At 36.5% G+C, this 12,427-nt stretch overlaps 1 protein-coding gene across 1 annotated transcript in view; it reads left to right on the forward strand.

The window, feature by feature from the left end:
• LOC117290649 (LIM domain kinase 1-like) overlaps window positions 1-12,427 on the forward strand; it is a 72,036-nt gene that overhangs the window by 1,542 nt on the left and 58,067 nt on the right. The window lies entirely within an intron of this gene.

Genomic DNA, 12,427 nt, shown 5'->3' on the forward strand with positions numbered 1-12,427 from the left:
TCCGCAAGAATTTCAGTCTTGTAGCCTGGAGTTTTATTGGTCTTAAAATGCCTTTAACAAGACGTAATTTGTTTCTGTTTTATTTAATTATGTACAATTTTAAGGGACGTGTGGAATGGAAAAGTCAAAAAGTAAAATTGGTAAAAACTTATTTTTGTCAATTTTAAGGCGACCTTCTTTTGTGACTTGTATTAGTTTGGCTTGGTTTGCTCAGTTTCAGGATATAAATTGTTTCCTTGTCAATTTTTTTCTGGCATCTTTTTCCATTTCTCTTAGCGACAATCTTTGCAAGAGCCTCACTTTTGTTCTCATTCATATCGACTTTTGCTTTTCTGGACAAATTTCATAGGCCATTTATTCAGAACGATGTGTATAGTAAAACAATCGGCAACAAACACAACGTCCATAGCTGGCCATTGCAAATTGGTGTCATACTATGAATACATTCATTCACCGTCGTTATTACCTTCCCAAGCATTCGAGACCTATTGTGGAAAAAAATATAATGAGATATAAACGTGATTCTGTTCACACTGTGTACACGCCCTTGTGAATGAGCGACGCCAGAACATACATTCAATACTAACACATTGTACTGTATTTTTGGTGTACAGTCTAGTCTACATTCAGTCAATGGTTTCCACACCTGTTGTTACTCACATACATTATCTCCATTTTTGTTAGGTTTTAATTTCTGTCTTCATTGATTCACACACTTGAATCAAGAAAAAACTATTTAAATTGCACTTTTTGAATTTCGCATTCTGTATTTGGGATGATAAATATTTTCTTTTTGTGAGTGTGGATAATTTAAAACTCTTTCAGTTTTTTTAAGCCTGATATTGTTAAGCCGTATGTCAGTCCCCACCTCTTTGGGCCAATTTCATAGTGCTGCATAATGGTAAGCAATTTTGTGATTTAACTAAGCATCTCACAAGGTCGTCAGGAAAACTAGGCAGCCAACTAAGTGCTCTCTCCATTGCATTACAACATCATTCATTTGCTTGGAAGTTGAAACCAGTGAGCATTGGGAGGTTAGCATGCCTTTATCTTTGTTTACAGTAAGCAGAGAGCTACATGAAATTGCTCAGTAAGCACAAAATCTGCTGTGAAGCAGCTCTATGAAATTGGGCCCAGATTATACTGCAATTCGGAGATATTTTTCTTCCACATTAAAAAATAAGCAATTCTTCATCATCATAGACGATGTCTTTAGGACTGCCATGAAAACATCGTAGTGCAAGACACATATTGCGGATCATCAATTACCAGAATGTTTATTTGTAATTTTTATTGAAAACAAGAACTATGAAATTCATGAAAAACATTGGTAAAGCATCAGCCCTCTCCTCACAATTCCCCAAGATAAAAGTACACAGGTACAATCATTTTGGTTTTACCAAAGTTGTACACCGATGTGTGTTAACACTGTATACTCGGTACTTTCCCGAGTTCTGTGAAAGAATCACAGGCATATTACTTGGGTTAATGTTATGTTTCTAAACGCTTGAGCCAGTCTCGTTGAATTGCTAATTAATATTCACAGTTACATACATGCCAAGACAAAAGATCATCCCAAGGCATACTGTTACAGTATTACTGTAATGACGACAGCACATTCTAGCGCAATGTTGCAAACATTCTGCAGTGTACAGTTTCATGTCCCCATTTGGTGTCAGTCAGCGATTCCTTAAAGGCTTCTCGTCTGTTATTTACTTTCAAAAAATAAACTTGTGCAACCTGTGATTTGCATTGATGGGAAAGTTGGCTCAAGGCACTTGCAATGCTACCTCACCCCCTCCACTCTTAACGGTGCTCCACTGGCGGAAAGCTTCTTAAAGACAGTGGACACTATTGATAATTGTCAAAGACCAGTCTTCTCACTTGGTGTATCTAAACATATGCATAAAATAACAAACATGTGAAAGGTTGAGCTCAATTGGTTGTCGAAGTTGCGAGATATGAATGAAATAAAAAAGACCCTTGTCACACGAAGTTGTGTGCTTTCAGATGCTTGATTTTGAGACCTAAAATTCTAAACTTGAGGTCTCGAAATCAAATTCGTGGAAAATTACTTCTTTCTCAACAACTACGTTACTTCAGAGGGAGCCGTTTCTCACAATGTTTTATTCTATCATCCTCTCCCCATTACTCATTACCAAGTGAGGTTTTATGGTAATATTTATTTTGAGTAATTACCAATAGTGTCCACTGCCTTTAAGAAAAGAAAAAAAGGATGGTGTCCAGACAAAATTCTGACCAAGTGGTTTGTGATTAGTTACGTTAGTTCGATGTTGAAAAGCATTCATGAAAGAAGAAACAACACTTCTCCAGAAATATTTTGTTCAGGGACATGAAGGCAAGGACCTGGGCAACTTTAGGCCAAGGTGTGTGAAGACATGCAGGCCTGTGGAGGCCATTTTGTTTGTTGAATTTGTGGTTAAAACTTCCTTAAAGTTTTAACATAAATCAGGGATTTGTTGTTTAAAACTTCGTCCTGTTGGTACTATAGTAACGGTTAGTGTCAGCCACAAGTCCTGTACACTTGGTAAATGTACACAGCTATGTATCTGTAGGCCTCTTTGATTTGAAATTGGTGCTGGCTGTTTCTGGAAGGCAAACTCTCGGTTTCGTCCCTGCCTCGCGTCTTTTTTTGTGTACCAAGGTTTGAATCCAACTTTGCACCCTAGCTTTGGTTTTAGGTCCTTAGGCCTATCCCTATTTGTGTGTGGGTTTTCCCCCAGGATGGGGTTTTTCCTCCCACATTTGGGATGTCTTCATTATCTTCTCTTGATGAGTATCTTCATGCCTACAGGTCACAGAGCAAGGAACTTTAGAGGGCTCCTCAGTATTATTGCCAGAGAGATTTAAAATTTTAATAATTATTAACTTCATTATAAACAAGTACGACATCAGGAATAGCTACTTTGTTTGCTGTGGCCACACTCAGAAATCCGCTCGAAAAATAACAAACTATCAAAACAACAACATCACCAAACAAACAAACACCCCCCCCCCCTAAAAAAAAAGCTGTCGTGTAGTGCAATAAGTATAATTTGGTAAATGTTTTGAAAGCCTTTTTTCAGGGGGGCTGAGATTCAAACACATCTTGATAATGTGGATTCTTTTTAACAAACAAGAAAGGTACAAATGGATCCACATTTAAAGGCACTGGACACTATTGGTAATTACTCAAAATAGTGTTAGGTATAAAAACTTACTTGAATGGTAACAAGCAATGGAGAGCAAATGGCTCCCTCTGAAGTAACGTAGTTTTTGAGAAAGAAGTCATTTCTCACTATTTGAATTGAAATCAAACTTTGAGGTCTCAAAATCAAAAGCGTGGAAAAAAAAAAAAATTCTCGAAACATCACTTTAGAGAGAGCCGTTTCTCACAATGTTTTATACTATCAACCTCTCCCCATTACTCGCTATGTTACCAGGTTAGTTTTTTTTATGCTAATAATTATTTTGAGTAATTACCAATAGTGTTCACTGCCTTTAAATTACTCCAAAGGCGATTATCATGATACATTAATATTTATTAAAAAAATGACAAAAAAAGAGATTCAACCCTTCGGTGTGTACTGTAATCCAATCCAATTTGGGTGCACTCTGTTTTTTTTTTTATTGGAATCAATTTGCACTGACACAATCAAATAGCCAGAACACTTTCCGTTTCACAAGTTATTTCCAGGAAATCCCAGCTGAGCTTATTAAATCTGAAATGAATTATAATTAGAAGGGCGCACCAGCAGAAACAGCCAGCATCGGTAAAAAGGATTTCCTTAAAATGTCCTTTCTCTTTGCTTAATACACACCTCAGGCAGTGATTTCAGTTCAATGCTTCTCATAAACAGATTAAAACCTACTTGTAAATGTAATAACAACGGGATATTCTGCTTTTATAGTTCGACTCACCTGGTAGAGCTGCTTTTGAATCACAAAAAGTAGCTACTGCCCAAGCACAACATATAAATTTACTTACCAGAATAAGATTACCAGCTTAATTAAAGGCAGTGGACACTATTGGTAATTACTCAAAATAATTATCAGCATAAAACCTCACTTGCTAACGAGTAATGGGGAGAGGTTGATAGTATAAATCATTGTGAGAAACGGCGTAATTTTTGAGAAAGAAGTAATTTTCCACGAATTCGATTTTGAGACCTCAAGTTTAGAACTTGAGGTCTCGAAATCAAGCATCTGAAAGCACACAATTTCGTGTGACAAGGTTGTTTTTTTCTTTCATAGTTATCTCCCAACTCAGACGGCCAATCAAGCTCAAATTTTCATTTGTTTGTTATTTTATGCATATATACACTGTATGTTGAGATACACCAAGTGAGAAGACTGGTCTTTGACAAATACCAATAGTGTCCAAAAATTGTCTTTAACACTACAAATATGTAACATCTTTGATCGGTTATCATGTTCACTTTAACTGAGCAAAAATCTTTGTGAGCAAACGTTTTGCTTCAGCAGCTCTATAAAAATTGGCCTTGCAGTGGTGTTTCCAGGATGATTTTAAGTTGCATTATTTGTCTCTTCCGTGAATTTTCTCTTGTCTAATTCATAAGCCAGAGCTCCGAGCACCAATGTGGTGTTCATGTGGTTTGGATTAGAGTTCAGAAAAACATGAATTCACTATTAGATTGGTCTCCTCTTAATTTGAGTGTATTTTTTGGAGAGATTACACGTTTTGCTTAGTGATCCTTCTGAACTAGCTTGATGATTCCGTAATCACTTCTCCTTGAGCTATCACAAGAATTGTTGATAAAACACGTTCCACATGTTTATCCCTTCTTGCCCAACATCAGTCATTTGACGAATGAATGGTATACACATGGTGCACAATTCCTTTGGGAAATCAATTAATGTGGGTGCACTGGTCAGTTTAATTTTATATATTATTACACGTACTGCATTTCTGTTACTCTTTAGGTTTTTTTTAAACTGTAGTTTCTGATATTCTGACATGGTTTTTAAAGGCAGTGGACACTATTGGTAATTAGTCAAAATAATTATTAGCATAAAACCTTTCTTGGTGACGAGTAATGGGTAGAGGTTGATGGTTAAAAACATTGTGAGAAACGGCTCCCTCTGAAGTGACGTAGTTTTGGAGAAAGAAGTAATTTTCCACGAATTTGATTTCGAGACCTCAAGTTTAGAATTTGAGGTCTCGAAATCAAGCATCTGAAAGCACACAAGTTCGTGTGACAAGGGTATTTTTTCTTTCATTATTATCTCACAACTTCGACGACCGATTGAGTTCAAATTTTCACAGGTTGGTTATTTTATGTATATGTTGAGATACACCAAGTGAGAAGACTGGTCTTTGACAATTCCCAAAAGTGTCCACAGTCTTTAATGGGTTTTATTTTTGACCAGGTGCAGTTTCTGTTCTGATCTAAAAATTCAAATTTACGGATATCAAACCCAAAACAAGATTCATTTCAATAAGTTCAGAAATCAGAAATCAGCCAACATTGAGCACTGAAAGGTCAGGTTTCTGTATTCAGTAATTTTCTGTGAATTAGATTTAAACCAGTGGGGTGAAAGTGCTGGAACCACAGTACATTAACATCAAATTGAAAGAAAGTTAGGATTGGTTTATCCTGATTTAAATACTTAATATCCTATGTGCCCTTCCAACATGCCAACCCCCCCCCCCCCCCTTCTTCTTGCCCTGAAAACAAGCATTGGTCTTTGCTTTTTTTATTTGATTGCCTTTTTGCACATTGTTGTTTAATTTCCAAAATCTTTTTTTTTTTTTTTTTCTCCAAAATCATTGTTTTCTGAGGATGTGTATGGCATTATTTGTAGACAACAAAAACATGGAAGAAGCGTTTGTCAAATTTCATACCGTCTAGGTTGTACAGTGTCATTAGTGCTTCTGTGCTTGCTTCACAATACTTTGATTACCTTGCACACATCTATGTTTTTCAAAATATTAAATTGACATTTCATAGGATGTTTATAACGCATTATTTGTAGGCAACAAAAACATGGTGGGATTGTTTGTCGAACATCATACTGTCCAGGTTGTGTATAGTGTCATCAGTGCTTTGGTGCTTAAATAGATTGCCTTTCCCCTCTTTTTTTTTTCCATCACATTAAATTGACTTTTCTGACGATGTTAATGCCATATTTGTAGACAACATTATAAAAACATGGTCGGAGTATTTGTCGTCTGCCATACCGTCCAGGCCGTAAAGTGTCACTAGTGCATGATGGTCTAAAGAGAACCGCACTCTCTGGCTGTGTGACCCAGTGAGGTTGTTCCCTCGAGGCACCATGACTAGCTCTGGAGATTGTCTATTGATTAAAAAACAGAGGCATCCCTCGTAAAAAAAACCATAATTTTTAAAAACCCACGCTGCTGGTCAGAGGATCAGGACCTACATGTAGTTTGTGATTTTTTTGCACAGACACGTTTCTTCATCTTTGGATGTTTGCCAGAAGGACTGTGTGTTCTCTTCGTTTGTAAATTGACGCAGGATAAATACAGTACACCTCCAAGGCTTTTTTTTTGTCATTGCTTTTTCCGGGATATACTGTCAACAAACATTTCTCTGAACTGAAAGTGGACTTAAAAAGTTATTTTAGTGCAAATAGGAAGTTGTCTTGAGTTGTGCACGCACATGTAATGTGTATGCTGGTGAAATTGTCAAGAATTGTTTTTTATAATTTAAATGTAAAATATTAATGTTTTTTTAACTGATTTATTTAATTTAATTTGATTTCAAGTCTGATACTTGACAGCGACAATGTAGGCATTTGGACACCCTATTTTATCGCTCATTCTGTACGTATAATACATGTATTGTAAGTGAACAATTTGGACACCCAGTTTAAAAATCTACAGCAAATTGGGAAACCCTTTTACAAAATCTTGGAGGCAAGGGTTTTCCCATGCTCTTGGGTCTGGCCTTGGCGCCTAAACATTTCCTAGTAGAAATGAACCATTTTCTCCAGCAATGAAACGGTTGTGGGTTTTGAATCCCACCCAAATGATTTGCCTGTGTTTTTTTTTTCACAGCACAAGGGTAATCTCAATTTATCTTTTTTTTTTAAACAAGATCTTTATCCCTGATGCAAAATTCACATCTATTTTAAGATGAACATCCTGGTATTACACCATTTTGTCAACAACGACTCTTACAGAAATTTGAATATTTTCGGGTGAGCTCAGCAGGCAATGTTTGTTTTAACGCTGACGGAGTGTATTTTACACAAAGACAGGTCATACAAAAATAGATTACTTATAAATCCCACCCTGTAGGAATGATTGGACGGCCTTCAACAAAAAACAGGCTCTGTGCTGAGTGTACAATAGCTATAAATATCATGTTGACCTGCAATATACAATGAAGATAAAGATCTAGTACAATTGAACAATGTGTCTTGGGCTAGCCTCCATGTTTGTACACAGCAAAAATTGGTATAGAGTTCGTCAAACTGTGGTTTTAACAACTTAAGTGCATTCTTCAATTTGTTATTTATTTAATTAATTTATGAACAAATTATAAAACTATTTAAGTTTCAAGCCTCTCTTTCGCTCATAACTTGATCAAAGCCTGGCAATTATTTATTCTATAAACCAAACCGAATTATAAGAAATCTAGCATTAAAACTGTGGTAAACAAGAAGGGTGAACCCTTTTTCGAGGGGGGGGGGACACCTCTAGCCAGTTTAAACTGTAGTTTCCATTTCCAGTTTGAACTGTAGATTCTTAAATAAGCCCCCTTTTCAGCGCTGCTACTTTTTATAAGTAAATTGATAAAAATGCAAAAAAAAATACCTATTGTCTGTCTGTAAGAAAACAGTTTTCAAAACATTGACATTAACTACATTAAAAAGCTCATAAAAATGTAAAATTTTATTCTAGTAATTGATAACCCGCATTCAAACAGTGCCACTAAGCAAAGGTCAAGTACCACTCAACCCCCAAATTGTATCAAATTCAAAATTTCACACTTTGATGTTTACTTTTGTCTTGCCCAATATTTTTCTTTCTGATCTATTGTCAAAACCACCATTACAATAGCGACATTCAGTTGCCGGTGACCCGTGTCCCCGATCAAAGTGCAAACATTATATCACTGTCAAAGAGTGCTGAGTTTGTTTCCTCGTTTTTCTAGTTTACTTCATGAACACAGTTTACTTATTGATGATCAATTGTACGCTATGGATATCCAAGGTTGAACCCATACACCAGCAAAAATGTAATCAAGATGTTTTCCGTTACAAAAATGTAGTATAATATAAATGGTATTAATTTTGTTTACCCATATACACCGATGTGTGTAAGCACTGTATACTCAATACTTTCCCGAGCTCTGTGAACAAAAAATCACAGGCATATTTATTACTCGGGTGGGATTCGAACCCACGACCTTTGCAATTCCAGAGGAGTGTCTGACTAGACCATCAGAACTCTCTGGTAGCTAGAGGCAGTTAATGAATTATCTTTTAAATAATATTTTTTATCCCCTATGTTGCAAATTTCCATCTATTAAATTATAAATGGTGCCACGGAGTTGGGTTTATGTACTGTCTATATAAGAAAACTTACTGGCCAATGTTAAAAGCAATTGCTCTCTGCTTAGCAGCTTTAAATGTGTTTAATACGATTGTGCCCATGAATTGCAAACAATCCTCCCCTCCCATATTTACTTCCCTTCAGGGACAGACAAGACTTTATTTGTGGGATGTGCAAAGCCAATAAACCGGCCGAGTTAGTTTCATAGACTGCTGGCCCTGCAGGAGAAGGTGCAATTTTTCAGTTTAAACAACCTGACCAAAAGTCAATATGTACTAGATCTATAGGGAAAATTCAATTAGGGCAGTCAAATTTGCTGATTTTGGGACTCAGCTGACCACTGTAATCACAAAAACATTACATTTTGGGTTTTCCCTTAAGAGATGTCTTTATTCTCTATTTATCTAGCATTGTGCAAAACAAAGTGGTTTATCCAGGATGGAAATTCTTGCCTATATTGTATTCAATTCATGCATATTGGAATAAACAATTTCTATTTTAAAGCACCTCATGTACAAGTATTTCAACTGAGTTGTTGTCAACTCACTTTGGATGGGTTCAGTTCCGAGTCTCTAGCCATTTTGGTCGATTTCAAGTCCAAGTCAGGAAATCAATTGAATGTTTTGAGTCTGAGTACGAGTCACCACTCGCTTGTTTAATTAAAAGCAAAGAACACTTATTAGTTTTTTTTAATTCATTGGATTGTTTGAATCCTATATAAATTCATACAATGGAACCAACCTGTAAAAAAAAACATTTAAAAAGTTAAAAGCATTTTTGAGATATCGCAGAAAGTTAGGAGGAATAGCCTAATTGGTTATTGGACTACACAGTCTGCGAAATGTTTCATGCATAAAACATTTTTACAGTATTTAACAACAAATAATATTTAAAAAAAAAAGTATTTGGTTCAGGAATATTTCCTGCACAGCGCACCATGCAATTTCCAGACTTTTGGAGCGTTACCTTTCACCCATAAGCTGATTAGTTGGTGTTTGTTGATCCATTGATCTGACAGTAATCTGGAAATGAGATTAGTGACTGACACTTCAGAGCATGGATTGGATCCCAACCGTGAAAGGTTGTTTCTACAATTTGTTTCTAGACTGTGATTTTTACAAAGAATTTAGTTTTAGGATGCTGAGAGGGAATCGGAATGTGAAGGTCTCATTTTTATGCAAGATTTGTGCACAGACTGTCTACGAAACAAAACAGAGTAGGCGACAAGGTCTTAAAACTGTTAACAACTGGCAAGATCATGGTGGCTAGGTCCTATAAGGCACAGCCGCGACCCTGCAAGACAGAGTCACAAGTCTTTTGTTTCCATTCATAAGTGCCTTTTTGGTTATAAAGCGTAATAATGTGGGAAAATCTGAAAAACTTTTCTGATTTATAGACCTAAATTGTCAATTCCTGTTACATGCCCTCAGGCTCTGTTTGGCATAGGGTATAATTGCATGCAACGCTTAATGGTTGCGGGTATAAGCGCATGCTAATAGATTTTGCATTGAGTGCCTGTAAGTTGTATTTGTTGATTGCTTTTTGTATAAATTAGCGCCCATGTAAAGCTAGTGAGCCAATATGCAAATGGTCATGAGTGTGAAATGCGTGTTAATAGCTCCAACTATGTTTTTATACATGTATTAGCAATTAAAAACCAATCTAATATGACTGCCTGAACTAGGATAATATGAATAAATCGTAGCCCAGAATTCTGCGGTAAGCAGAGCGATGAAATTAGGCCCTCCTGACAAGAGCCATGGTAAATCACAATGGACCAGCAAGCATGCTGAAACCATAGAGTTATATATAAGAACGAGAAGGCGCGCTGGTGATGCTGCTTGCACAAATGCGACGGGACCGCAAGGAGACCCCTTACAAAAAAACTCTATAGAATTCTATAAAAAAAAAACTATAGAAATTCTATACAAATTTCTATAGAAAAGGGTATAGAACCCTTGTAAATAATTTCTATAAAATTTCTATACAGAATATATACAATATCTATACACATATCTATACAAAATCTATACAATTTCTATACAATTTCTAAAGAAATTCTATACAACCTATAGAGTTTCTTTAGAAAATTGGGCCACTTTTCTATACAATTTCTATAGACATCTATAGCAACCTCTATAGAATGTTTAATAGAAATGTATATAGATATGTATAGAGTTTTATAGGGCAGTGTATAGAGTTCTATAGGGCAGTGTATAGAGTTCTAAAACGCATCTAACGTTTATTTTAGTCAATTCGCTCAGTTAGCAGCTTGGGTTTTCAAAAATCAGTACAAAATCTATTAAAGAAGACTTTCTCTTTAGAGAAATTCGGCGCTTTGTAGAATTCTATAGGACATTTTCTTTACTGCAATATAGCACTACAGAGAATTCTATAGAACATTAATGTCTTTACTGCAATAGCACTACAGAGAATTCTATAGAAAATTTTCTTTACTGCAATAGCACTACAGAGAATTCTATAGAGAATTTTCTCTATAGAGATTTTGCCTTCACATTTCTAAAGACATCTATAGAAAATAATTATTCTATAGATTTTTTTTTGCCTTTCTATAGATTTTCAGGATTTCTATAGAGCTCTATAGAGCTCTATAGACCCTTCTATAGAGTTCTATAGAACTTTTTTGTAAGGGACACGCGCGCCATTCTGTAAGCACGTTGAATATATGAAGTAAACGTTGGAGTTTGTGTTTATTAACGCTACGCGATGCTGTTTTGTCAACTTAAAAACCGGCCGCACAAACACACGCTGTGCGATGCTGTATTGTCAACTTACAAAATGGCCGCATGCGTACATGACGGGCCGCGTACATTGGCCAGTGCGCCCTCTAGTTCTTATATATAACGCTATGGCTGAAACTGAGCAGCCATCAATCAGAGCGTCCTTGCTCTATGCTCAGAGTGGCAGCAGTCCCCCCCCCTCACTCTCTCTGTCTTTCTCCCTCTCTCTAAACACCAAGCAAAAACTGGTTACTAGCCAACATTCAATTTTTGTTGCTTAGCAAAGAAATTTGTTCTGCATTAATTTCTGCTAAACAGCTTCATGAAATTGGGCCTTGGTTCCTAGTGAAAACCATGCTGAAATTGAAGAGCCATGGTTCAAAGCACAATAGACCCCAAACCATGCTGAAACTGAATAGCCATCATTCCGAGCGTCCCTGCTCTATGCTCAGAGCAGCAGTCTGTCTCTCTCCCATAACCAAGTAGCCAGTCAGACTGGTAATCATCAAGTACAGGCACTTGTCAATAATCTATTACACTCTGTAATTCCCCCTGCTTAGTGCTGCCTATATGACACAATATTGACTGAGGTTGTAATCTTAGACAAGCAAAGGGGAGTTAATTGTGGTCGATTCACGGCCGCTTCACGCCACTTAATTATGGTCTGACCAGTACAGGTGTTTTTCTGGCGCCGTAAATTTGTTTGCGTGGCGACTGTATTTAAATGGCATGATGAGAGTCTGAGTCATTAGCTTTTTAACTGGAAGGGATGCTCATGTTTGGGAACTGGTATGGTCACTGGTGGATGGGGCGCAGAGTATCAAATTTTGACAGTGGGGTTTTTAATTTTGGACAAGTATTTATCATTTTCAATGAAAATAAGAAGAAGTATCAGATTGAGCTGTACCTAAAAGACCTCTGGTATTGACCCTAACTGGAAGGGATGTTCACTGGTGGGGCGCAGAGTATCAAATTTTGACAGTGGGATTTTTAATTTTGGATAGGGGTATTTATATTTTTCATACACAAATCTTTGTCAATGAAAAAAAAGAAAGAGGAATTACATTGAGCTGTACCTTGGAAAAGAACTGTGGTATTGACCCTAACTGGAAGGGATGTTCACTGTAGTGGAATGGTTTGG

The sequence above is a fragment of the Asterias rubens genome, chromosome 5 (genome assembly GCF_902459465.1).
Source record: "Asterias rubens chromosome 5, eAstRub1.3, whole genome shotgun sequence".
Classification (NCBI taxonomy): domain Eukaryota; kingdom Metazoa; phylum Echinodermata; class Asteroidea; order Forcipulatida; family Asteriidae; genus Asterias; species Asterias rubens.